General features: G+C 42.7%; 1 protein-coding gene across 1 annotated transcript in view; it reads left to right on the top strand.

The window, feature by feature from the left end:
- The window catches only part of SLC1A3 (solute carrier family 1 member 3), a 110,781-nt gene that overhangs the window by 49,916 nt on the left and 34,656 nt on the right, over positions 1-26,209 (top strand). The window lies entirely within an intron of this gene.

The raw sequence follows: 26,209 nt of genomic DNA, 5'->3' as shown, positions 1-26,209 counted from the left end.
GCCCAAGTACAGATCGGGTTTGCAAGACCAGTTGCTACCGTGGCCTGCTTGCCTGTCTGGGCAGTCTGCCTGCCTATCTCGCCTGCCATGCCTTTGATGGAATAAATATGTTCAGTTTAGGTGAGAGGCTGCCCCTTTATGACTGCATTTTCTCTAACTTAAGTACCTGGGAGGTTCCTAGGTAGGTCCCACTGCACTGGGGAACAAAGCAAACAGCATCAGTTCTCCAACTGCTTCCACTTGCAGGAGGTCGCTCACTCGCTCTCTCTCTGGAGGCTGCTAGGGCTTCCTCTTGGTAACTGCCGCCCCCATAGCTTATCTAGGCCAAAACCCTGCCACCAGCCAGTCATGTGGCTCCTACAGGTGTTCCCTATTTCCTCCTTAGGCTGTTACCCTGGCAACCTGCAGCTGGAGAGCCCTGCAGACTGACCAGGTCTCTCTGGCCAGGCAGCCTCATCCTTATAGTAGCAGGCACCCTTTAGTGCCCTGCTACAGGCACAATAAGGGTTTTTCAGGAGCCAAACAGAATACAAGAAATAAATGTTTGCAGCACCTGAGATTACCTCAAACCTTCTAAGTTCTACTTGTGCTTCTTTAACATGTGATCTACTTTCTATTTAAAACAAAGGATAAATATGCACACTCCAAATTAATGTGCAATTTTTTCCTATGGGGAGGGGAAAAATGAGGAGAGAATAAAATAGAGGGAAGAACCACATATGTTAACGTTAGTTAGTGCTGGTTCTCTCAACAACATACTACAAAAAAGCTTTCAGCTACCTTGGTGAAAGATATATAATAAGTACCTGGTAGGACTTCAACACAAATCAAAAAGACTGGCAACCTGTCAAGGTGACAAAGGTTGCATCTACTCATGAAGACTATTCATGAAGGAGAAACAGAAGGCACCTTTAAAAAAACTATAAACTCTTTTCTTGAAGACATCCAGGATGCTCCTGACAGAAGTAACATCTGCTGTCTAACTCAGTGGTAATAGAAACCTGAAGGACTGGCAAACACAGGTTCCAGATAGCTGAATCCCAACAGATTACTGCAGAAAGAACAGTTTGGAAACCAAGACATAGCTGTGTGAGCAGAAAGCCATCAGGACTCAGAAATAGCAGCTGACAAATGTTTGATAAGAAGTGGAGCAGCACTCTCTTTTGGGTTCTCCCTCCTGATAGTTATCCCAGACATCTTTAATTTTGTGCTTTATTTAATTAGCAGTTGCTGATTTGAACTACTTGTTTTATTTTCATTTAGTTCTCAAAGGCTAGGGGCAGAAGGTATATATAAACCAGTTTAAGTGATCAGAAACGGGTTTAAACCTGTAACAGAATACAAGTTCAGTGCACATAAACCGGTTTCAAAATGGCCAAAACTAGTTTGAGATAAACCTGGTTGAATGTAGCGTCAGACTTAACTGATTTAGGTCAAACTGGTTTATGAAGCTTCTGTCTCAGACCCCTTCCTGTTTCAGAGTCCCTCAGCATCCCAGCATGCTTTTCAGCCCTAGACTGGGCTGGGCTGGGCTGGGCTGGGCTGTCTGCTCCAGAGAGCAAGACTGGCCCCACCCCTCTGCTCCCTACCGGGGGCAGTGAGGGCTGGCTCACCAGCTGGCTCACTGCACCCTCCTCCCCCCACCCCCCGCGGCAAACCCCAGCTGGGGGCTGGGGCCAGGGATGGGAGTTAAATTCACCTTCCCCCAAGTATGGAGCTGCCCTGCCCTGTCCTGCCAAAACTCAATGCTGGCTGCAACTGTGGACTACAAATCTCAGAGGCACCTGGAAGCAGGAAAAGGAAGTGACGAGCCACCCTGACACTCCTGCTGCTCTGATTGTGGACTGCAAATCCCAGAAACTTTGGGGGCAACAGAACGAATGAGCAAACACACAGCCTAGGCTGTATTTATAGCTCTTCAGTTTATAGTTTTCAGAGAAAGAATTAGTCTTGTTCAAGCTTTTATGAATTCAGTGCCACTACCTTCCTCTGCTGCAGAGTACAGGCTGGAACCTGGCCACCCCTCTCCACTCCAACAGGACTTTCTCTCTTCCCTCCCCTTTGGCAGTGATTGGCAGGCATGATCTAGTGCCCCTGGCTTCTGGTTTGAGCCACTGCAGGCATGTGGCTGCATTTCCTGAATCAACGTGAATGTGTGTTCATTTGCTTATCGGTTCAATCCCTGCACTTTAGACTAACCTGCAAAGACTGAATCAATTCAGCCTAAGGTTTTTTGACTGTCTGTACTTAGCCAAAAAGGAAAACTGCAGAGTTATAACAGCAGTTGCTGTAGTCATGGGTACTGCCCCCAGCATGTGACAGAACTCTGAATTTTTATAACCCTGGCTTACAACATGCCATACTAGTATCTGGCCAGCATTCATAGGAAGTAAGAAGAGCCACTGTGCTAGAGAAGCCACAAGACATGAGCTCTGTACCAGGGCCCAAGAAAACATTTGAACATCCGGAAACATAGAGGTCATTTATCTGGTTCTATTTCAACTATACAGTCTAACTGTCACCGGTGATATGAGGGAAGGAAAAAGGAAGGGTACAAAACAGGGCTGATCAGAAATCAGACTCACAAGAAAAAGGAACATTCCCAACACCTAGTTTCATTTGGGATTTAATGACAGGGCCATCATGCATGAAAAACTCCCCAGGAAGGGCAGTGAGGTGCAAAGTGAATGCATAACCATGCTATGGTCAACATTTTATGTCAACTGAGTTGGGAGACTTGAGGTATTGCATCATCCTTCCTTATTTCCCTTTCCTAGCTGTCATGATATTGCTTGGTAAGTGGGTACAGTCTGTATTCACCAGTTCTGAACTTGAGAAATTGTTCCAATTACAAAGCAAGGTAATTTTACCTCAAGTCAGAAAGTATCATCAGCACTGTTTAACCAAAATGCAGTTTTAATTTAAATAGAAATGATTACAAAAATTCAGTGTTGAAGAAATGTCATGATCAAAAAACAAAGCAAACCACCTTGATAAAATCAAAATGTACCATCTCAATATTTTTTAAAATAAAAGCTTGCAAGTTTTTGTTTAGAAACATAGAAACACTTCAAAAAGAAATAAACTGGCTTTCATATAAACTGCATTTAAAGTGGAAAAGATAAAAAACTTCAATTTTGTCAAAATGTCTCAACTGACATGTTTTTTCCTCAGTCTACTTTGGAAAGAAAAGGATTCAAAATTATAGTATTTCCTTCAAAATGGAAAATCCAATTCCTGCCCGGCTTTACTGTTATGGCCTTTGTCTTTAAAAATAGGCCATTGCTTCTAATGTCTTCATTACTGCTCTCTGGTTACTTCTAATGAATCAAGCGGCTAAAAACTATATATAGTCTGGTCTTTTGTGTCTATATTGCAATATCTACCTGCTTCTTTGTTCTGTATTTTGTTTCAAGCTTGCATTTGATTCTCACATTTTGTAAGAAAAAAAATAAGTTTCTAGACTTCATGCTTGTGAAGTAAACTTGAAAATGTGACCATATTATACATAACTGGCTCAAAAATACCAGGAAACAAACAATAAGAACTTCATTTAAAAGAAAAAACCTTATGATTTTTAAGCTACTCCCTGTGGGTCAGGTCCACAATTTAGGAATTCCTGCATTTAGCAAAATCTTTCAATATTATCTTTAATACATCTCTTTCTCCATCTCTACAGAGTTTTTGCCTTGGCTGTTCCTCAAACTGCTTCTCTGTGATAAATTTTACAAAGCTGGTACAGATAACTTTGCAAGTTTTTGGAAGGTGAAAGTATTTCCAGTCTTTTCCCTAACTTGGTTGTTGATGATTGTAAGGTCATAGATACTACATTTGCTTAGATGTTTATGCCCTAATTCAGGGTGGCCAACCTGGGGTGCACAGGCAGTTCTGTCATGTGGTGTGCTGCAGATCAGGGAGGGGACAGCAGCAGATGGTGCAGGGAGCACAGGGCACGAAGCAGAAAGAAGAGCAGCAGACTGAGCACAGGAAGGAGATAAGAGTGTACTTAGGCAGGATGCAGGACAAATTTGTAGTACATCTGCCAAAAAAGTTGGCCCCCACTGTCCTAATTTATGCATGTCAGACACTGTGAAAAATTTCGGTGGGATGAACACAATTGATTATGATCTCATTTATGCCAGCTTTGTATTACCCTAACTCCATTTACTTCAGTAGTCATTTTTCAGTTAAATAAGTTGGGTAAGAATAACTTCTGTTACTAGTATCAGGTCCCACATGTTACTCATTTTGCCTGAAACAGCCAGCCATGTAAGGCCTCTACAACTACTGGAAAAAGTTCAGTGAAAGGAACAACACACCAAGTACTAATTATCAGAAAAAGAATGCCCCATGATTTTTGTACGCTTGCATAATGCAAATAGCACTGAGTATTTCACAGCTCTGAAATAACAAACAGGATATAGTAATTATACGCTGTTTCAATTTGTGTTTTTATTTGATTTTAGGGTCTAACCCAGGCTACACTTCTGAAAGCATTTACACGCATACTTAACTATAAACATGTGAGTAAATGTTGCAGCATAAGACCTTAGCTTCTAATACAAATAACTGGGGTTGCAATTAATCAGTACAGATTTCTGTAGAGCAGCAGGTGGTAGTGAAAAAAAATGCAGGAGCACGCCTGCATTGGGCAGAAAGAACACATCGACTTTTATTTTCCTGCTGCTGAAGGAGCACAATTAATAAAGCAAAACTAAATAATTACATTATTATGGTCATTTCACCCACCCACTTCTTGCATACGCTCAAATACTTTGATAGCATCAAGGATTCTCCAATGAAAAGAGTCTCTTTTCAGAGCCAGAGAAAAGTAGGTTTTGGTCAAAAGTTCACCTAATGAATGGCTGTTCTTACTCCAGTAATCTACTTCATTTTATATTTACAACTGCAGGGTGTTTTAACCCTTAAAACACTGAACACAGATCAGCTTCGTGAATTCTCAACAGGCTTAATATGGCCACCATCTAGTCCTCTTGTGCTACTCAAGGGGTGCTAAAGGGACAGATGGGGGGAAAAATCTGCCCCCCACCCCCAATACAAGATCAGATGTTTAAATACTACTTTTAATATGCAAGTGTTCCATATCTCAATATACGTGAAGCCTCTGCCGTTCTGTTGCGCATAACTTCAGAATCCAATAATAATATTGTTCTAAAAGTATCCTCTCTCTCATTTCTTTTCCTTAATAACCAACTTTTCTTGATCTCAGACCCTCCTAGAACTTGTAATCCTTAACCTGGCCTGTAATAGGATGCTGCACACATGGCAACTGTGCTGCACATGAATTTTGCAAGGTAAAACATATTTTTCAGCTCTATTCTAATCCTAAGGTCCTGGAAACAAGCTAAATAGTATGACTAGGCAGTGCTGAGAGCTACTATCATGAATTCAGCAGGAAATATCATCACTTTCTATTGCTTCCTACAAGCATGTGAGGTGTAGATTAAAAGTCAAAGCAAAAATGTAGATCTTTGATCTTGTAAGCCTTTAACTGCATTAGTGACCTTAAGTTCAATGGTCACTGAAACACTGAACTGAGAAGAAATGAAAACAAAAGCCCATTCACAAGAAACCCAAGCCCTACATGTTTGTAATGAGTTCTCTGAACAATATTACCATAATTAATAAATTATGAAAAAATCTTTAAGTACAATTCAAAAAATAATGAGCTAATTGCAACTAAAGTAATAAGGCTCTACAGCATTCCTATGGCACATTCTTTGAAGATCCTAACACAAAATAAGAAACAGTTTTCATCTAAGCCTGTTTGATCATTATCCATTAAAAAGATATGGGAAATGTATTAGTAATTCAAGGGGAGGGAGGAGAGAAGGAAAGTTAATCAGGATGTTGTCCACCTGTCTAGATAAACAATAATCAACTCAGTGATTTTGTTTGCTATCTGTCTGATACTGATGTTGAACTTTGCAAGTATACGCTTCTTCTCTATACTACATTTTTTTTCTTCAAGTTTCCCATCATGTCATTACAAACTAGTACAGCTACAATGTTGGGAATGCTAATGCAAACAAGGCAGTGAGCCACTCTTGTTAGCTATATTGTGTCATGTGGAACTACTCTGACTTTATGATGCATTTCCCTTTTCATTATGGATTTATGCCATAGATTGCAGCAATTCTTTCCTATATTTTATAGAGAATGTTTGATAGCCCAGTTCAAGTCATATTAAAAGTCTTTATTAAAAGTCTTTATTAAAAGATTCACTGATTTGTTCATGCCAGTTACTATATTTTGATAGTCTTCAAATATTTTTAGTAGTTTTAAATATAATTTTTATGTCTTAAAATTTATATTACCCCATTTCTCAAATATGAGATGACCCTGATTATAAGATGCCCCCCATAATTAGATTCTACATATGGAAAATTTATAAATTTGATGTAATTTTTCATGTACAGAATCTAGTTCTTGGAGTTTAGATTGAATTTGTCCCCCTCCCACTACTACAGCATGGAAAATAAATCTAGGGAAATCAGGCCCTTTTCCCTCTGCCCCCCAACTTCTTCCTTCTGCCTCCTGTTCCCTCTCTCCTTACTGTCAGACTCTGCTCTCCCTGAGCACGTGAAACTGAGGAGCAAATTTGAAAAAAAACAGCCCAAACACAAACAGAACAAACACACCAACCAGGATGTGGTCGAAATGGTGCGTTACGACCCTGGGTTGTAACACCTGGGCATGGGGTTAGGTTGGTTTAAACAAGTAGCTCTCAGTTCAGAACTTCAAGCGTCCTTTCAGAAGGAATATTAGAATGGACCTTGGTCCTAGTTCCTCATCCTGAATGGGCAAAGTCTGTCCCACTAATTTTGCAGTGACAGTGCCAATATCAAATCAAAGTCTGCTCTCAGCACAGGTTAATAGGAAAATGAAACTCAAAACTTAATTTGATCCTTTACCAGAGCTGTGCTAAAATAAATGCCTTTTTTACTAATCTCTGCCAAATGCAGGTACGGGTGATCCGGCTCCACAGGCTTTAAGAGGATTTAGCCTCTAGACAAGCACAACAAAAATCAAAGGAAAGCATTGCCCCTGCAGCACCTTCCACCCAGTGCTGGCCAGGGTTTTTCACTCGCACATCCCCTACAATTGCTCTGCCCAGGCATGAAGTCCCACTGTTATCTCTGCCTTTTGTGGCCACCACCTTTGAAGGGGAGAACTGCTCTGGGTTCTCCGTTCATGGGCTTCTGCGTTGACTCCTATGGAGTCCTGCACTCTCTGACTCACCAGAGACAGAGATCTCTCTGTGCCATCTTTAGCTGGCTCAGCAGCCGAGTCCCCTGGTGTGCTGAAGTCATGGAGCTTTCCTGGTTGCCCTGTCCAGCTCCACTGCCCAGGCCATCTGACTCTCTGGGCATGCCTTAACATATCACTCCCTGCACATCCTCCTATGTCCAGGGAGCACATACTTTTAAAACAGTGTGTCTGTGCTGCACGCTGCTGTGTTTCCCCAGCTCCAGTGCCTGCAGGTAAGTTAAGCCCTTCACCAGCCCTTCCTGAACTGATGTCCCCTTCGGACTGAGACCATTTGGGGTGGGATTCTCCTCCAACATGGAGTGCTCAGCCCCCTTGCCACATTGCACAGTGGCAGTGAAAAGGAAGTTAAAATGTATTCAATGTAGGGGCTCACCATGACTTGAAAAAGAGTTGGCATTGAGAGTGACTGCACTCAATGGGCAGTACCACAGAGGTTATTCAGATGGGTTTCACTTACCTATCCTTGTGGTAGGTTCCCATCAGAATCTCAGTCTTTTGGCTAAGATCAAGCATCTCTAGCACCGCAGAGAGGGTGGCAGGGCTGGCTCTGGCTGTCTCGGTGCCAGCCTGGTATTGCAGTAAATCCAGGCCCAATTCCAGCTCTCTGTGGAGGGAACACCCACCTGTTTATTTTTCCAGGAGCCAAAAAAGAAACGGTTCCCATCAACATGTTTGCCCAATATGGGCCATGTATTTTATAGTCATGCTCAGTGTTGGATGCATTTAATCAACTTCATAGATGGTTTCCATTACTGAGCAAAGTCTGTTTTTAGCAGCAGTTCAAAGACAGGCTATGTATTTAGTGAGGTTTCCTTGTATGTAAATGTAAAAGGAGGGGCTTTTTTCCCCATGCTGAGCCCCATGTGGGGTAAAAGGCCACATGGACAACTTGTTCTGTATTTGAATAAATATAGTAATTAATGCTGTGGATATGGATCTTTGAAAGATTAAAATATAATCTAACATTGCATTATTTTGTGAAGCCTAATTCATCATTTTGCAGTTTTGCAATTTTTAATGCAGATAATGACATACAGTCATAAAACAGGCATGGAGGCTCATTCTACAGAAATGAAACAATTAAAAGTGTTGCTACTGGTTTGGAAGGCTAGAACATGATTATTATTACTACTGTCCTCTCCATCCATCTCCACCAGCATCCCATGCCGCTGCCTCCAAGGAGCAGGGCTGGGAGAGGGGGAGGAGGGGCTGTCTGTGCTGGTACATCTATAACCTATATAGAGGGTACATCTATACTGCTGACTGCACTGCAATCAGAAGCAAAGTAAGGGTAGCACCTTAGAGACTAACTGATTCAGAAAGGTATAAGTTTTCATATGCAACACCCTACTTTGTTAGATGTTCTGAAAGTGCAGGAATACCAAGGAGAAGTCTAAACACTTAGTACACAGCTGAGTAGTGGCTAATTCCTCCTACCTCTCAACAGGTTAATCATCCAGTACAAAGCTATGTGTAGCCATAGATAAACTGATCTGGGTAGCTGAACATAGATTCTAACCCAAGTATCTCTATGCTATACTATAGTCTGTGATAAAGAATTTGGGTGGGAGGCTGGAAAGCTCTTGTTATTGGAACTAAATAAAGAATAGAGCAAATCACTTGTAGATTCCTTAAAAGAAAATCTCTGAATATGGCATAGTACTGACAATTAAAAAAAAAAAACTAAATTGAGACCATCCCCCGGGTAAATTAATAGAGCAATTTAAAGACCTACCAGTGTTGAAGCCCTCTGGAAAAGTGGAAAACAACTGTAAAAGGGTGAGCAGTGCTTCATTCTGCACATGTAAACAGTAGGCACTAGGGCTGATTTGATTCAGAAGAGATTCGGCCCGATTCAGCAGCTGAATCTCCAAATCCAAAACGAATCAGGAGACCAATAAAAAAGTCCAAATCTATTTGAAGCTCTCCAAATCGATTTGGAAATGATTTGGAGAGCTTCAGAGATTCGGGCAGTCCCCACTGGTTGCTGTAGGAAGCTGGACCTGGACTCCATGCTGGTAAGTAGGGGACAGAGGAGGGGGGGCTGCAGGAGATGAGAGAGGACCATGGGGGGACTCCCACCAGGCCCCATCCCCTTCCTGCTCCCCCAGCCCCCCTGAGCGCCTCCAACCCCCACCCGCTATCCCAGCTCCCTGAAGGCTGCCCTGCCCAGCCCCAGCTCCCGGCTCTTTAAAAAAAAAACCCCCACTCACTGGCTGCTGCCAGGTGGGGGGGCAATCCACTCAAATCACTGTCCCCCAAATCGGCCAAATCTGAATCTGAAGCAAATACTAGCTGCTTCGCACAGACCTAGTAGGCACCAACAAAAAGGAGGACAGACAAAAGCCAGCTCTTTCTGAAAATAACTGGTTTGGAAGCCTACGGCATGTTTAATGCTTTCCATTAATTCAAGCTGACTATGCAAATAGAAGACACACAAGAGATTTGGTTTTAGATGGAGACTACAAATGGAAGGTGAAATCAGAGATCTAAGTTCAAAGAGCCACTCTTGAAATTTTGGGAGTTAACAGAGTCCCTGATAAGAGAGTAGGTTGTTATTGAAATCTGGAGCAAAAAACACAGAAAAAGGCTACTGGAAGGCCCAGAATTAAACTTTGACAAAGCAATTCATATTTGTCAAACACAGTCACCCATTCTGGAATGGAGATTGTGAAGGAATGGACAGTGCTATGTCATGGTAGACATGAGAGAGAATCCAAAATGGTTCAAGATAAGGGTCTGCTTTCTGACCCTTATAATTCTTCGTGAAAGGATGCATTACGTGGACAGAGAGGTCAAAGAATCAGGCACTGCTTTGTGGAAGAGACGCTATGCATCTTTACAACGGGAGACAATTGCTACAAACAGCAGTGTCCCAAAGACTGTCTGAAGTCTTAGAAGATTAGCATTGTAGTTGTGTACACACAATGGAGGAACAAGAGATACTTTCTCCAAATGCCAGAATGAAAGGGGATGGGGAACACTGGGTCTGTCATTTTGCCCAAGAGGATCTCAGACAACCAACAACCACAGCAAGTCAAGACAATGGAATCATAGAAAGTCAGGGTTGGAAAGGACCTCAGGAGGTCACTAGTCCAACTCCCTGCTCAAAGCAGGACCATCCCCAACTAGATCATCCCAGGCAAAGCTTTGTCCAGCTGGGTTTTGAAAACCCCCAAGGATGGAGCTTTACCACCACTCTGGGTAACCTGTTCCAGTGTTTTACTACCCTCCTAATGAGAAAATTCTTCTTAATAGCTAACCTAAACTTCCATTGCTGCAACTTGAAATTGTTGTTCCTTGTCCTGTTATCTGCCACCACTGAGAATACCCTAACTCGACCCTCTTTCAAACCCCGCCCCCCTGTCAGGTAGTTGAAGGCTGCTATTAAGTCTCCTGTTATCTCTTCTTCTGTAGACTAAATAATCCTAGTTCCCTTGGTCTTTCCTCATAAGTCATGTACCCCAACCCCCTCACCATTTTTGTCACCTTCTGCTGGACTCTCCCCAATTTGTCCACATCTCTTTTGTAGTGGGGGGCCCAAAACTGAATATAGTACTCCAGATGTGGCCTCACCTGTGTTGAATAGAGTAGAATAATTACTTCCCTTGACCTACTGGCCACACACCTACCAATGCAGCCATTAGCCTTCTTGGCAACTAGGGCACGCTTCTGGCTCATATTCAGCTTACTGTCCACTGTAACCCCCAGGTCCTTTTCTGCAGAGCTGCTGCCCAACCAGTCAGCCCCAGCCTGTACAGGTGCATGGGATTGTTTCATCCTACATGCAAGACTTTGCATTTGTCCACGGTGAACCTCATGAGATTCCTTTTGGCCCAATCCTCCAATTTGTCTAGGTCACTCTGAATCCTAGACCTATCCTCCAGTGTATCTACTACTCCCCCGAGCTTGGAGTCATCGGCAGACTTGCTGAGGGTGTACTCTATGCCATCTTCCAGGTCATTGATGAGGGCATTGAACAAAACTGGCAGCAGGACCGACTTCTGTGGCACTCCACTTGATACCAGCTGCCAATTAGACATCGAGCAATTGATTACTACCCTCTGAGCCCAATGCTCCAGCCAGTTTTCTATCCACCTTACAGTCAATTCATCCAGCCCATACTTCGTTAGCTTGCCTGCAAGAATGTAGTGGGAGACTGTATCAAAAGTCAAACTAAAATCAAATTATACCACATCCACCAGTCCCCCCATATCCACAGAGCCAGTCACCTGGTCATAGAAAGCAATCAGGTTGGTCAGGCATGACTTGCCCGTGGTGAATCCATGCTTACTGTTCCTAATCACCCTTTTCTCCTCCAAGTGCTTACGAATGGATTCCTTGAGGATCTACTACATGATTTTTCCAAAGACTCAGGTGAGGCCAACTGCTCTGTAATTCCCTGGATCCTCCTTTTTCCCTTTCTTAAATATGGGCACTCTTTGCCCTTTTCCAATCATCTGGGACCTCTCCCAATTGCAGTGAGTTTTCAAAGATGATGGTCAATGGCTCTGCAATCACATCAGCCAACTCCCTTAGCACCTTTGGGTGCATCCCACCTGGCTCCATGGACTTGCATACATCCAGCTTTTCTAAGTAGTCCCTAACCTGTTCCTTGACCACTGAGGGCTGCCCCCCTCCTCCCCAAATTGTGCTGCCCAGTGCAGTAGTCTGTCTTCACAGGCAAGGGCAGCTCCCAGAGGCAAAAAAAGCATTGAGCACTTCAGCCTCTTCGGCATCCTGTCACTAGGTTGCCTCCCATTAGGGACATGCACTTTCCCTGATCCTCCTCTTACTACCGACATACTTGTAGAAACCCTTCTGGTTACCCATCAAATCCCTTGCTAGCTGCAACTCCAATTGTGATTTGGCCTTCCTGACTTCATCCCTGCATGCCCAAGCAATGCTCATATAGAACATTGCTACCTTCTGAAAGAAGTAGTGTTGATGTTCCACGGCAGCAGGTCACTTCAAACTCTAATAGGATATAGAGAGCAAGTTTAGTTGTTTGTAAGCTACTTGTACTTGTATGCGTGCTTTATTAATGCTGGTTTGACAAGTGTCATGCTTGGATGTTTGGCTTGGAAAAGAAGATATGGTACTAGGAACTGTGTCTATAGAACTAAGCTTCCCTGACATAGGGTGTAGATACAGAAGAGTGTTAAGTACTTGTCAGCCAGCTGGACCTAAGTACAGGTTTCCCTCGCTTTATGCGGGTTCTGTACCTGCAAATTCGCTCTTATGCAATGACCCTTTTAATACCAAAAATTGTTATACATGACGTAAATTCATTCTTATGCGATCGGTGTGGTAGAAGCCCGCAGTCAACTGCTTTATGCAGTGCATAGTGGGAGTGATGCACACCAAAATATAATCTCCTGTGTGGACCTGTGCTCCTCACTCATGGTCTGCAACATGTTTCTGTAGTTGCCATCCCCATTATGGTAACATTCACCCCCACCCTGTGCTTGTGTATACTGTCTGCTGTTGGTGAGTACCAAAATTGTCTTGTAAAAGTGAAAGAAATGGGTCTGGGGGTCAGTATAGTTGAGGTCTTACAATGTAACAAATAAGGTTACATTCCCAAGTGTGTTCCCTTTATGCGAATTCAAGTTATGTGCTGCTTTCCAGGAACGCATGTATAGCATAAAGCGAGGGAAACCTATACCGAACGATGAATATCTTCTGCAAACACCTAAAGTACAGAGACCACAGTCCTTACCCCAAAGAGCTTGCAGCATAACTATGAACAATGGTCAATGAAGAGAAGTAAAGTGGGAATAATATTTTCTAGGTAGTGAACTAAGGCACAGAGAACATATTAAACATGAATAGAAGGATACGGTGAGAAAGAAAACAAAGGAAACAAGGTATAAAGGACTAGGCAGACTACAGGAAGCAATATGGGGAGATGCAAGAGAGGAGAGATGAAATGTACTGTGGTGTTGAGCCATGCTGAAATGTAAAAATAGGAATTAGGATATTTTACACAATCTGTGAAGAAACAGGAAGCCAAGACAAGGACTTGAGGAGATCAGTTGGCATGCAATGCAGCAAGAAGGGAATAATATCATGGCTGCTGAATGTCATAGAAGTCAGAGAGAAGGTTACACAGAGAACCATGATGGGAACTTGGCATTTGGAAGTGGAGCTGGTGAGGAAGAGGTAAATTTTTACATAATAAGAGGAGGAAAAGCAATAGGATTTCGTGCAAGTCTGGGTCTGAGAGAAGACTAAAAAAAAAAGAGATGAAGATACCATAAAGAACATATGTGACAGAACATGAGGAATAGGTAACAAAACCAAAGAAAAAGGATAATGTGTATTCCTTGATTACCAAATCTGGAATGAATAATATGCTAGAGTTACTAAAGGAAAAATCTTCACATAATGGCGTCCTCACTGACTGGCAATTAGTAAAATCTTATATTCATAACTTCTGGATGCAATATCATCATCACAGGAATACTTGGATTAGGAAGTGCCATTGCTGTTCTCATTGGGTGTTACTGATGTATTGCTAGTGTTGAAGTCTTTGGAACTGTGACGCTGGTAAAAAAAGTCACAGCCAGGAAATCCCAACACCAATCTTGTATTAAAAAACAATGAGGGGCTCAGTTTGGTGGCAAAAACCAGGTTTACTGTCTACAAGGCATGGCCCTAACATGCTTGTGAACTGACAGACAAGATGTTAGTGCATATATGCCCATGACAAGGTATTGGCACAACGCATAGACAAATTCAGGGTGCAACGTAGACAAATGCAGGGTGCTGCACCTTGGGAGAAGGAATCCACAACATACATACAGGCTGGGGAGTTCCCTTCTTGAAAGCATAGAGGCAGAAAGGGATCTTGGAGTCATTATTGACTCCAAGATGAACATGAGCCGCCAATGCCAGACCACAGCCAGCAAGGCCAGCCATACCTTGTCATACATCCAAAGGTGCATCTCAAGCTGGTCCAGAGAGGTGATACTCCCCCTCTCAGTGACTTTGGTCAGGCGCAGTTGGAGTACTGCGTCCAGTCCTGGGCACCGCACTTCAAAAGGGATGTGGCCAGCCTGGAGAGGGTTCAGAGGAGGGCCACCCGCTTGGTGAGAGGGCAGCAGGACCGGCCCTACGAGGAGAGACTGAGGGACCTGAACCTGTTCAGCCTCAGCAAGAAGAGGCTGAGGGGGGACCTGGTGGCTGCCTACAAGCTCATCAGGGGAGATCAACAGCAAATAGGCAGAGCCCTTTTCTCCCCAGCACCACCTGGGGTGACAAGGAACAATGGTCATAAGCTGATGGAGAATAGGTTTAGGTTAGAGATCAGAAGGCAATATTTTACAGTTAGGGTGACCAAAATCTGGAACCAACTTCCCAGTCCTCGCCCCTACCTTGGGAAAATTCAAGAGGAGGTTGGACGATCACCTGTCTGGGGTCTTGTGAACCCAGCATTCATTCCTGCCTGTGGCAGGGGGTCAGGCTAGATGATCTGTTCAGGTCCCTCCTGACCCTAGCTACTATGAAACTATGAAACACCACATAGGCTCCCTTAGGCCAATACAAAGTTGCCATCATTTCCAATTCTCCTTCTACACAGTGGTCAAAAATTACATGTTGCATCCCACCTGTGTTTTGAATATTTTAAGCTATTTTATATTGTGGGCTTGTTCCACATCCTAATCTGGGTATTCCTATTCCAGTTTTATCATCCTGGCACTGGACTATACTACACCTTGAACAGCCATCTCCCCTCCCTCCTCCTCCCCTCCCCCGCCATCTCATGGAAGGAGTATACTTCTGCCAAGTTTTGCTTATGTAAGGAGTTCATGCATCAGTTGGGTTTACTGGCCAGGCCTACTGAAGCCAATGCTTTACCAGAAGCCTTTGTGTGAGCAGTGTGTATATTAATCAGTGTTCCAGCATGGCCTACAGAAAGTATTACACCAGGATTAAAGAAATCTCTGAAAAGAATATACTTCAGGAATTCATGTGTGTATTTCTTGGAAGCCTACTTCTTTTTTTCAAGCCACCTTAGTATTTTTCAATGAGCAAAGAAACATTGCAACTCAGAGCTGTATGAGTTATGAGAAGAAATAAAATCTGGAAGAAGAATCCCAGTAATCCGATTGCAATGAGCTTTACAGTGGTGTAGGATCATAGGAAAGTATGGCTGGAAGGGACCTTACAAAGTTTAGTCCAGCCCCCTACTCGGAGCAGGATCATCCCTGACTAAACCGTCCCAGCCAAGTATCCGTCTAACCTGCTCTTGAAAGTTTCCAAGCATGGAAATTCCACAACTTCTCTAGGTATGCTGTTCCAACGTCTGACCACTCTCATAGTTAGAAAGGTCCTCCTAATCTAAACTTGAGGTCGTTGTTCCTAGTCCTGCTCCTACAACCAGAGAAAAGCCCATCTCCAGCCTCTCTATAATCAACCTTCAGATATTTGAAGACTATTATCAAATCCCCTCCTAGTCTTCTCTTCTCCAAGCTAAGTAACCCTAGACCTTTCAGGATTACCTCACAAGTTTTGCCTCCGAGATCCCTAACCATTTTTGTTGCCCTGCACTAGATTCATAGACATTAGGGCTGGAAGGGACCTCGGAAGATCACTGAGTCCAGACCCCTGCCCCAGGGACAGGAAGTCATCAGGGGTCATAGGATCCCAGCAAGATGTCTCTTGAAGTCATTCAAAGTAGGTGCTTGAACCACCTCCGGCCACAGTCTATTCCAAACCTTGGGGGCTCGGACAGTAAAGAAGTTCTTCCTTGTGTCCAGCCTGAAATGGTCATGGATGAGTTTGTGACCGTTTGACCTTGTCATTCTTTGGGGCACTTTGGTGAACAGATGTTCCCCCAGATCCTGGTGAGCACCCCTTATGAACTTATAGGTGGCCACCAGATCACCCCTGAGCCTGCACTTCCCCAGCTGAAGAGTCCCATGACTCTCAGCCTCTCTTCATAAGGTCTGTTTTCTTGACCTCTGATCACACGCGTGGCTCTCCTCTGCACTCTCTCAAGCTTCTCCACATCCTTTTTAATTGTGGAGTCCAAAACTGGATGCAGTACTCCAGCTGTGGCCTCACCAAGGCCGAGTACAACAGGAGAATGATGTCCTGGGATTTCTTGAGACGCATCTATAGATGCAAGCCAGTGTTTTGCTTGCTTTACTAGCTACAGCATCACATTGAAGACTCATGTTCATCTTGTAGTCAATCGTGACCCTCAAGTCCCTTTCATCTGTAGTGCTAGCCAGCATAGCACTGCCAAGCCTATAAGTATGCTGCAGGTTTTTCTTCCCAAGGTGGAGAACCTTGCATTTTTCGGTGTTAAACACCACCAGGTTCTCATCCGCCCATTTCCTGAGCCTGTCAAGGTCAGCCTGGATCACCCTCCTATCCTCAGGTGTGGATGCTTTACCCTAGAGTTTGGTATTGTCAGTGAACTTGGCCAGTCCGCTTCTGATACCAATGTCCACTTCATTAATGAAGATGTTGAATAGTATAGGCCCAAGGACAGAGCCTTGAGGGACCCCATTGGTCACAGCGCACCATGATGATCAACTTCCGTCAACTACCACCCTCTGGATCTGACCACAGAGCCAATTCCCCAGCCAGTGGATTGTGGTGAGGCCGAGGCCATAGTTAGCCAGTTTTTCTAAGAGGTGATCATGGGATACCAGATCGAAGGCTTTTTTGAAGTCAAGATATATGACATCAATCTCTTCTCCCTTGTCCAGGTGATAGGTCGTAAAAGGAAATAAGATTTGTCAAGCAAGACCTACTCACAACAAACCCATGCTGGCTATCCCTCAGGATGTTGCCATTGGCCAGTCTATTAAGAATGGCCTCTTTGATAATCTTTTCTAAGACTAGACTCATTCCAAACCCATCTTGAAGTATGGGGTGCACAACTGGATATAGTACTCCAGGTGGGGCCTCACCAGTGCCGAATAGAGAGAAAGAATCTATTACCTGGATTTGTAAGTGGCACTTCTGTTAATACAACCCAGAATGCTGTTGGATTTTTTTTTTTTCAATGATAGCACACTGTTGGTTCATTTTCCATTTATGGTCCACCATAACCCACAGGTCCTTCTCTACAGTACTGCAACCTGTAGCCAGTCATTCCCTAGTCTGTATTTGTGCATGCACTTATTCCATCCCAAGTGCAGGACTTTTCACTTGTCCTTGTTGAATTTCATCTCATTGATTGCAAACCGTTTCTCCTACCTTCTGGAGCCTAGCACAACCCTCCAGAATGCCCACAATTCCACTTAACTTGGTATCAGCCACAGATTTACTACATGTGCACTCAATCCCATCATCCAAATAATTAATGAAGATGTTGAACAATACCAGACCCAAGACAGACACCTGGGGAACCCTGCCTGATATCGCCTTTCAACTAGACATTTAGCCATTAAGGACTACTCACTGAAAACTATGATCTAACCAATTATGTTTCCAAGCTATAGTATTTTGTCTAGTCAGTATTTCCTTAGTTTGTTAACGAGGATGTCATGGGAGTGTCAAAAGCCTTACTAAAGTCAACGTATACTATAACCACTGCTCTGTAGTTCCCTGGATCTTCCTTCTTCCTACTCTTAAAGATAGGCACTATATTTGCCCTTTTCCAGTCATCTAGGACCTCACCTGACCCCTGTGAGTTCTCCAAAAGCATAGTCAATGGCTCTGAAATTAATCTCAGCCAATCCCTTCAGTAGGGCTGTGCCAAACAGCACCATTTCGTTTTGACTTCCATTTCACTATTTTGAAGGGACAGTGCTTTGTTTCATCATTTTGTTTCATTTCAAGGCACTGTTCTTTTTCGTTTAGTTGAAACTTTAGCTGTTTTGACACGTTTCAACATTTTGCCCATAGGCAATAATGGGGAATCATGAAAATGCCTAATACTTGGTCATTTCTTGCCTGATTCAGATGAAAATTGCAGGAATAGTAGCCCTTTCTGAGGGCATGAAGACTGCCAAACTTCAAGGAGGTAGGTGCAGAGATTTCTTGGAAACTGCACCTCAAACTGTTCAAAGCAAAACGCATCATTCAGCGTGCAGATCTGGGGGCCCACATCCCCGGGAGGTCTGCGGGGGTGTGCCGGACTCCCCCTGGGACTATGGGTCCCTTGAGTTGTGTGCCAGATGACAGGAGGCTGCTGCTGGTGCCTGGAGCCAGTGGCAGCTGCAATCTTCTCAGCGCTGGCCCTAGGCGGCAGCGGCAGCCTCACCCTCCTCTCATTCAGCGCACAGATCCAGGGGCCCACAGACCAACAAGGAGTCTGGCACAGCCCCACAGCCCTCCCATGGGTGCAGGCCCCCGGATCTGCATGCTGGATGACAGGAGGCTGCTGCTGCCTCCTGGGACCAATGCTAGGCACAGCCTGCCCCCAACACCAGGAAGATTGCTGCTGCTGCTGGCCCCAGGCAGCAGTGGCAGCCTCCTCTCATCCCACACACAGATCTGGGGGCCTGCACCTCTGGGAGGGTGGCAGGGCTGTACCAGACTCCTCCCAAGGGGCTCGGGCCCCTAGATCTGCACGCAGGATGACAACAGGCTGCTGCTGCCACCTAGGACTGGCGCTGATGCCAAGTAAGACTGGCTTCAAAAGTCAAAACATTTTGAAACATTTTTTGTGCCCTCATTTCATTTCAAAGATGTTTTGAAGCCTTTTATTTCATTTTGATTATGCTGTTTTGAGCTCAAAACATGTCAAAACAGCTTCAAAATGAAACACCCGGTGAAATTTCACACAGGCTTGCCCTTCAGTACCCTCAGGTGCATCCCATCTGGCTCTATGATCTTAAAACCATCTAGCTTCTCTAAGTAATTCCTAACCTGTTCTGCCATTATTCTAGGTCAAGTGTTGTCAACCGGGGGTACACATACCCCCAGGGGTATTTAAGAAGGCCCTAGGGGGTATGAGCAGTGGGATGGGGATGGAGAGCCGCCATGCACCATCCTATGCAGGCGCTGGCCACCCGGACATGGGGGCAAGTCGCATGTGGCAGTTGCCGCTACTCCGTGTTCGGCCACAGACCACCTCCCCACCTCCCACTTGGCATCCAGCCCCTAGCCCCCACCCACTCTGTGTCCAGCCACCTGGGGTACACTGCTCTGCATCCAGCCACCAGAGGTACACTGACCCAAAAAGGTTGAAAACCCCTGTTCTAGGTTGTTTGTCTCCTTCTCTATCTCTCATGCAACTGCACTTGTCCTTTGGTAGCTGCCCTTGCTTGTGAAAACTGAAGTAAAAAAGCCATTAAATACTTCAGTCTTCTGCTGTAACTCATGGTGATGCACTGGCTGTGACTAGACTGCCTCTGCATTCGGTAAGGGAAATATGGAATCTCTGGTGTTCTTCTTATTTTTGACATACCGATAGAATCCCATTTTATTACATTTAACATTCTTTGCCAGCTACATCACAAATTCTGCTTTGACCTTTGAAATTTTCTCCCTGCATGCCTGCACGGGCACTGACAGATGTGCAGCACCATGAGTTACAGCAATCCCCCAGACCCACCTGGAGGATAGGGCTCCAATCCACCCACCCTACCAACCAGTATAGGCTAGGCAACCCCCAGACAAAACTCCCTCCACTCCCACCCTCCCCCTTGTCCTCCCCACCTTCCCTCCCATTCTGAAGACGACTGACACAAGTTAATGAAGGCGCTCCGCTTTGAAGCATCTTCATCTGCACCTTCATGTAATGAGGGTTCAGATCATCTCACGATAAAGCCCTTTAAAAGGGCTCTGCAGCTTTGCTCTTCTGTAAAGGCACAGCTGCAGAGCACTTCACGGGACTGATCATGTGACAGAATGGCACTTGTGACAGCACTCAAAAAAGGCCTCCTTAAAGTAAAGCCAGCTTTCCTGGACTTCTTGTCCCCTCAAGACCTGCTTCCCAAAAGACTCTGCAATTCGGAACCAATTTCATAATGGACATTAATTAGTACAGTAAAACTAATAGGACAGAGCCTTTCCCCTCTCTATCTCAAGTCTTCTGTGACTGAGTAAATTTCTTTCCAAGTGATGGCTGCTACATTAACTACATAAAGTGAATTGCAGTGGTGTCAGGCCATGGTCATCCACACACACAAGCATAAATTGATTTCATTTTTTAAAGTAAGTTAATATAAAGGTATCAGAAGCCTATATAGTGTACAAGAAGTATATACAAGTCAAGATACTTTCTCCTTACAAATCAGAAAGTAGATCCTATTCATTTAAGTTCTACCACGATACATTTGACACCTTTATTCAAAGGGGTTCTCGCATTATTTTTTAAAATACTATTAAATTAGCTCAGGAATGTCTTGACACAGCATGATGTTACCTTATTATATGTGAGTTACCGAATCAGGTAACATAGACAGCTGTATTTGGGGAATGTTGCTATTCACGTATACAAAATATACTGCAGATCATAAGCACTTCTGTTTCCTTACAAACCCCCACTTTCAGGTTCAAACGCTAAAACCAAAATGCAGCAGGACTGCCCACACATGTAAGGGATTAGGGTCTTAGTTTGCTTCAGTACAGACCAAAATCTTAGTAGATTAAATCCAGTATTTTGCTTTGCACTAGTAAAACAGTGAAGCCTACAGGTGCAATATGTGCAGTATGATCGGGACAGTAAAGTGCCTTCATCTTTCTGAACAGCAGTGTCTTGCCAAAATGCAAACATGTTTCACGCCAACTGGTTATTTTGGCGCTGACATAAAGAATAAATGGAAGGCAATATTTTCATGTGAGGAACACTTTAAAAGTTTGTCATATTGCCAGGATATTTGTTTTTCCCTTGTAACTATATATCCTGTGAGTCTCAAGCTATCTTAATATGCTTTGGCTTCCTAATTACTATGATGAACTTGTTTCTAATGAAACTGAAATAATTTACCAGATTACATCACGCTTATTTAACATGAGTACATCTGAGCAAATCATCAACTGGCAGTCCTTTTTCTCAAGCAAATGTTCCTGAATTAATGTTTTTGCTACTGTTTTAGTAAAGGATAACTTTAAACCTAACAGAAAAATCACATTTAGAGGAAAGGATACTTACCTAAATGTCCTAAACATACAAGGGTGTCTTTCTGGTACTGCCCTAGGTAGGTAGTGACCTTGTTTTGTTACCAGAAAAAAAAATGTCGAGCTGCTATTTTCTGTGTTCCTGGGTTTCAGATTCTTGGCATAGGGACAGTCAGTCCTTTGTACTCTGCTATTACAATGAGGTAACCAAAGAAAAAGAGTCTTGGTCTGAGACTGTCAGCTGTTACTAATCACTGCTCCATGGCTTGCTGTGAATCCCTGCTTGCCTCTCCCTCCTGCTCTGCTTAGCACACATAAAGAAGATAAATTACTCCCTAGTTTCCCTTCAAAAAGCATATTGTTTGGCACATTCCAATATTGTGAGCAAAAGATTGAATAATGTGAAGAGTTAAATGGGTATCTAAACAGCGCCACAGCAGGGTCCTGCTCTAGCAGATGTGAGTTACAGGAAATAAACTTCAGCACCAGTTATCCAAATGTTTCCTGTTACCTTGCAGCACTTCAGAGTAATGCAGTTAGGGTCTGCAGAACAGTTCAGCATATCCCTGCCCCAGCGGCACTGCAGTTTCCTGCAGTAAAAGAAATACCAGTGACATCCAATGAAGTGCCACATGTAAGTGCACAGTATTTACTGTATATGTTTCATTCTTCTGTGAAGTACAAGACTCTAGCATCAGATAAATTACTCAGTGATACCAGTTGCACTCTGGAGATGTTCATTTATCTTGCCCCTGCCCTTGGTAACAAACTATACCCTGATCAAGTTACAGCAAAAATATTTAAAAGATTAAATTGTTCCTTATCTCTTTTAACATAAAATAAGTACAGTATATATATGGAAAATGAGTTATTTTAATTACCAAGACTGAATAGTCAAACTAAAACCATTTTCAAGCAGTTAGGCAATTAGAAGATTTTTAATATCAAATGAGTAAGGTCCTGAGACAGACTCCTAACAGGAGACATGAAGGAAAAATAAATTTAAAAAGTTTTAAAGCACAGTTTGATAAATTTGTGATCCAGATTATTGGTAGCCTTCAATAGCAAAATATTAGCCCTGATTCAGTCTTTGCTTGGCAAAGCAGTTTATATTAGACATAATTGCTAATGTATTTTAGTGTGTGTGTGTGTCTGTGGGTCTTACGGAAGTACCTATTACTTGCAAAACTACCTGACCTCTACTACAATCTGGTGTATTTTAAATTGCTTCTCAGCCCAATGGGCTGAAATGAAATATGAGCACCAAGACTGGTGGTAATCATCTCTGGCAGGCATAATTTAAAAGCCTCAATAGTGGAGGTGACTCCTTCATATAGATAGAAACATCCCAACTACACCTTCAGTTTGATGGTGGAAGGCTAACTAAGGAGAGACAGTAGAGTCCATTACAGCAAATCATTGCACTCAATTTCCCTGCTGGACTTTCCCATGTCCTGTCAAGCGCTAACATTTTCTTAGGATCTGTACTTTCTTTTGTTTGCTCATGAAATGGAACAGCACACATTTCTTAGGTGGACAGCTGACTTAGAATTAAATTCAATTTACACTTAGCTAGCTAGGACTATTTCAATTCTTTAATACTATTTTCTTGAGACTTTTCTGTCCACTATTTTGAATTAATCTCGGGGGGGAAACCTACTGAAATGTACAATCCAGTTATTAAAACTTGTAGCCAAGGAAAGAAAAGGGGAGACTGGAGATATTCTGGAGCAGCTTGCCTTGTGAACATACCTCTTTCAGAAGTGTCTCCACACAGCAAGACCCTGGGCAATGTTTTTTGTGTGAATGGAGTTTTCATCACCTGTATTAATTTTAGCAGTGTTGAGTTAACATAATCCTGAAGCTTCACTTCTATGTGCTTGAAGGTCATTAACATTACTGTACTGCTTTGCTATTTTACTACCCACCTTTGTGTTGTTCAATTTGTGATTTAAACCTGGAATGTATTACTGCTCTTGTCTTTATTTGGGCTTGATCCTGCAAGGTGCTCAGTACTTTTAATGCCTGTTGTCTTTAATTGTCCATCATTTGGAGTTAATGCCCAGCACCTCCCAGGAGAACCTCTACATCCATCAGGATAAAGCTTCAGAGTACAGTCATGATTACACTGAGACAAAAATCCACTGGCTTTATCTAGCTAATGGCTTTCTCTTAGATTTTTTCCTTTGACCTTGCACAGTATTATTCATTTCCAAATACCTTAATCATCACCCACATACTAAATGGTTCCTATGGTCTAAAGCTGTGAGTGTACTCACCCCTGACACACAGGATATGAGGGGCTGGGAGTGGTCCTTAAAGACTGCTTTATTAGGGGACTAGTGAAAGACAAACTAAAAGAAAACAAATTAGGGCTACACTCCTGAATCAACAGTTGGCAGTCCTGCTGTTCCACCAAAGGGAACTGAAAAACAATTAGCACCAAAAAGACCTTCTGTTTTCGAACACTGTGGCTGAAACCCTAAGGGGAAATGTAGACAAAATATGTATTGAAAAGTTCATTGCCAATTTTATCCAAAAACATGGGTCTACTATCAAATTTAAACAGTCCCAGGAAGTCACTTTCTGGTCATCTGCATATTCAGTATTCATGAAGACCAGAAATTCTAGTTTGCTCTCTAAGCTAATATACAACCAAGGGGTGGTTATAGTTTTAAAACTTAAACATAGATGCTGTCTGGTGATTTATATATCAAAACAATGTTTACAGCAGCTTTACTTTTTTAAGAAGTAAAAAGGTAAAAATGTTTAAGGCAAAATCTTGGCTGTTTTGCATAAAATGTCATTTATTTTATTGTAAGAGAGGAAATAAATATCCTGTTTTCTCTAACATGCTAATGGGAGGCAAAAATTGTCTGCAAACTTGGACATTGACACAATTACTCTGGTATAAAGTAAGGAGCAGAAACACAACTTGGACTTACACCAGTGTACTTGAATCTAGTGTAGAATTCCTTGAGGAAGAATTCAGGGTAAAACTATGCCAATGTGTTACATGTGTACATTACAGGGTAGGTATCATGTGTCAATTTATCCTATGGTAGTGTTTTGTTTAAAGCAAGCAGCCCATTACCTAATCTCCATCACCTCAAGGCAAGATGTGGCCAACTGCATAGTGAGATAGCTGCTTGTCTGTACACAGGCAGTCCTTGACTTAAGACATTTTGAGTTACAACAAACAGCACTTACAACATTTATAAATTGACACCCTGTTTCGACTTTACAACGCTTGATCCAACACGATGCCACGCCAGTGAACAAGTTCACTGTGTCGCCCATCTCCCTGAAGAACATCTGCCCAAACTTCCTTGGACACTTTCTTTAAGAAAGCAGACAAGCCTTCAGAAAAACCTGCAGCCAAATCTCCTAAAAAGACTCCAAGAGCCCTTCAAAAAGTCCAGCAAAGTCACCTCAAAGAAGTCCTTCCAAATCAGTCTGATTGCTATTTTCAATATAAGTACATTAATGTAGCTGTATTACTCAACTATAATTGATTGAGTACAAAATTCTGGGTTATTTTTGGTGAAAATAGGGTATCGGGCCTTGGTTCAGGAACCAATCCCCCATTTATAACATCGTTCCTATGGGAAAATCGGTTCCGAGTTACAACGTTTCGACGTAAGACGTGGTTTTCAGGAGCCAATTGTGTCATAAGTCTGAGGACTGCCTGTACTCCTGATCCCAGTGTAATTTACAACAGAATATAAAACTGCTATAAATCACACCAAGGCAAGTGTGTAATGGTTCCAGGTCCTGAAACTGAGATTTCCCACATGAAAGCATAAGCTGGGGACTTATTCTAAATTAAATTTTAAAATTAAATCAATGAGTCAAATCTGCTTTTCCTGGCATCATGTTGATAAAACTCCTCAACAGAAACAAAATCAATCCCAAGGAAGGCAGCTACCTGTCTGATAATAGGAAACACTTTTTTTTACTCCCTAACAGAAAAAAAAAAATGAAATCCAAATACCTAATTCAACTTCTAAGCATCATTTCTGATTTGCAAACTGTGGTTTGTTTAAAGGCAATAGGTGCAAAAAAAAAAAAAATCTATCATTTTAAAAGTTGGTTACTAAGGACACATAAACAGTGATCAACTTTACATACATTGAAGTCTGAATCAAGGTATTCAGAGCTGAATCAAGGTATGCCTTAAGTGGTTTAAGGAACTGGGGTCTAAAATGTACCAGCTGCTAACCAGGAATGAGTCATTCTTATTGCAAGTTTTCTGTTAAGTTTTTCAATTAGCCTTTCGAGACAGGAGCATAAACTAACAGGTCAAAGGCAGAAAGGTGTCCCTGATGGGCTCTGATCTACTGCCACATTGAAGCTAGGTAGACTAAAATCTCAGATTTTGAATGACTTATTACCTTCAACAGTGCAGGGTTTGCCAATCCATCGACTGATTCAGGTTCACATTTTAGCTCAACACTAGTCAAGGGAAACAGCATTGCAAAATTGCAATTGCTGCATTAATTCTTGCAATATCAAAGAGCAGTCTACAGCTCCGAAGTCACTAACCATAAGACCTGTAAGGATCTATATATGTATGTGGTGTTACTGAGGAGAACAAAAATCATCTCATATTTAATCATGTGTTTTTTGGTTCTTTACCTTATCCCATTACAATACTACATATTAATTTATTCACATCATAGAATAAGTTAATGACCCCTTCTTGCAGTTACTAAGAAATATCAAATAATAGTAATGCAACAGCACTCAAGCAAATTACAGAGCAATTGACCTGTGCTCATTTATAATGATCAGATTGGGTAAGGAATAAAATAATGGTTGCACAGCAGTCATTTCTGTAATAGATGTAATCTATATGTAGTATAGGCCACAATTAATTACAGCC

The sequence above is a fragment of the Alligator mississippiensis genome, chromosome 3, assembly GCF_030867095.1.
Source record: "Alligator mississippiensis isolate rAllMis1 chromosome 3, rAllMis1, whole genome shotgun sequence".
Taxonomy (NCBI): domain Eukaryota; kingdom Metazoa; phylum Chordata; order Crocodylia; family Alligatoridae; genus Alligator; species Alligator mississippiensis.
This window is presented reverse-complemented; position numbering and strand designations above follow the sequence as displayed.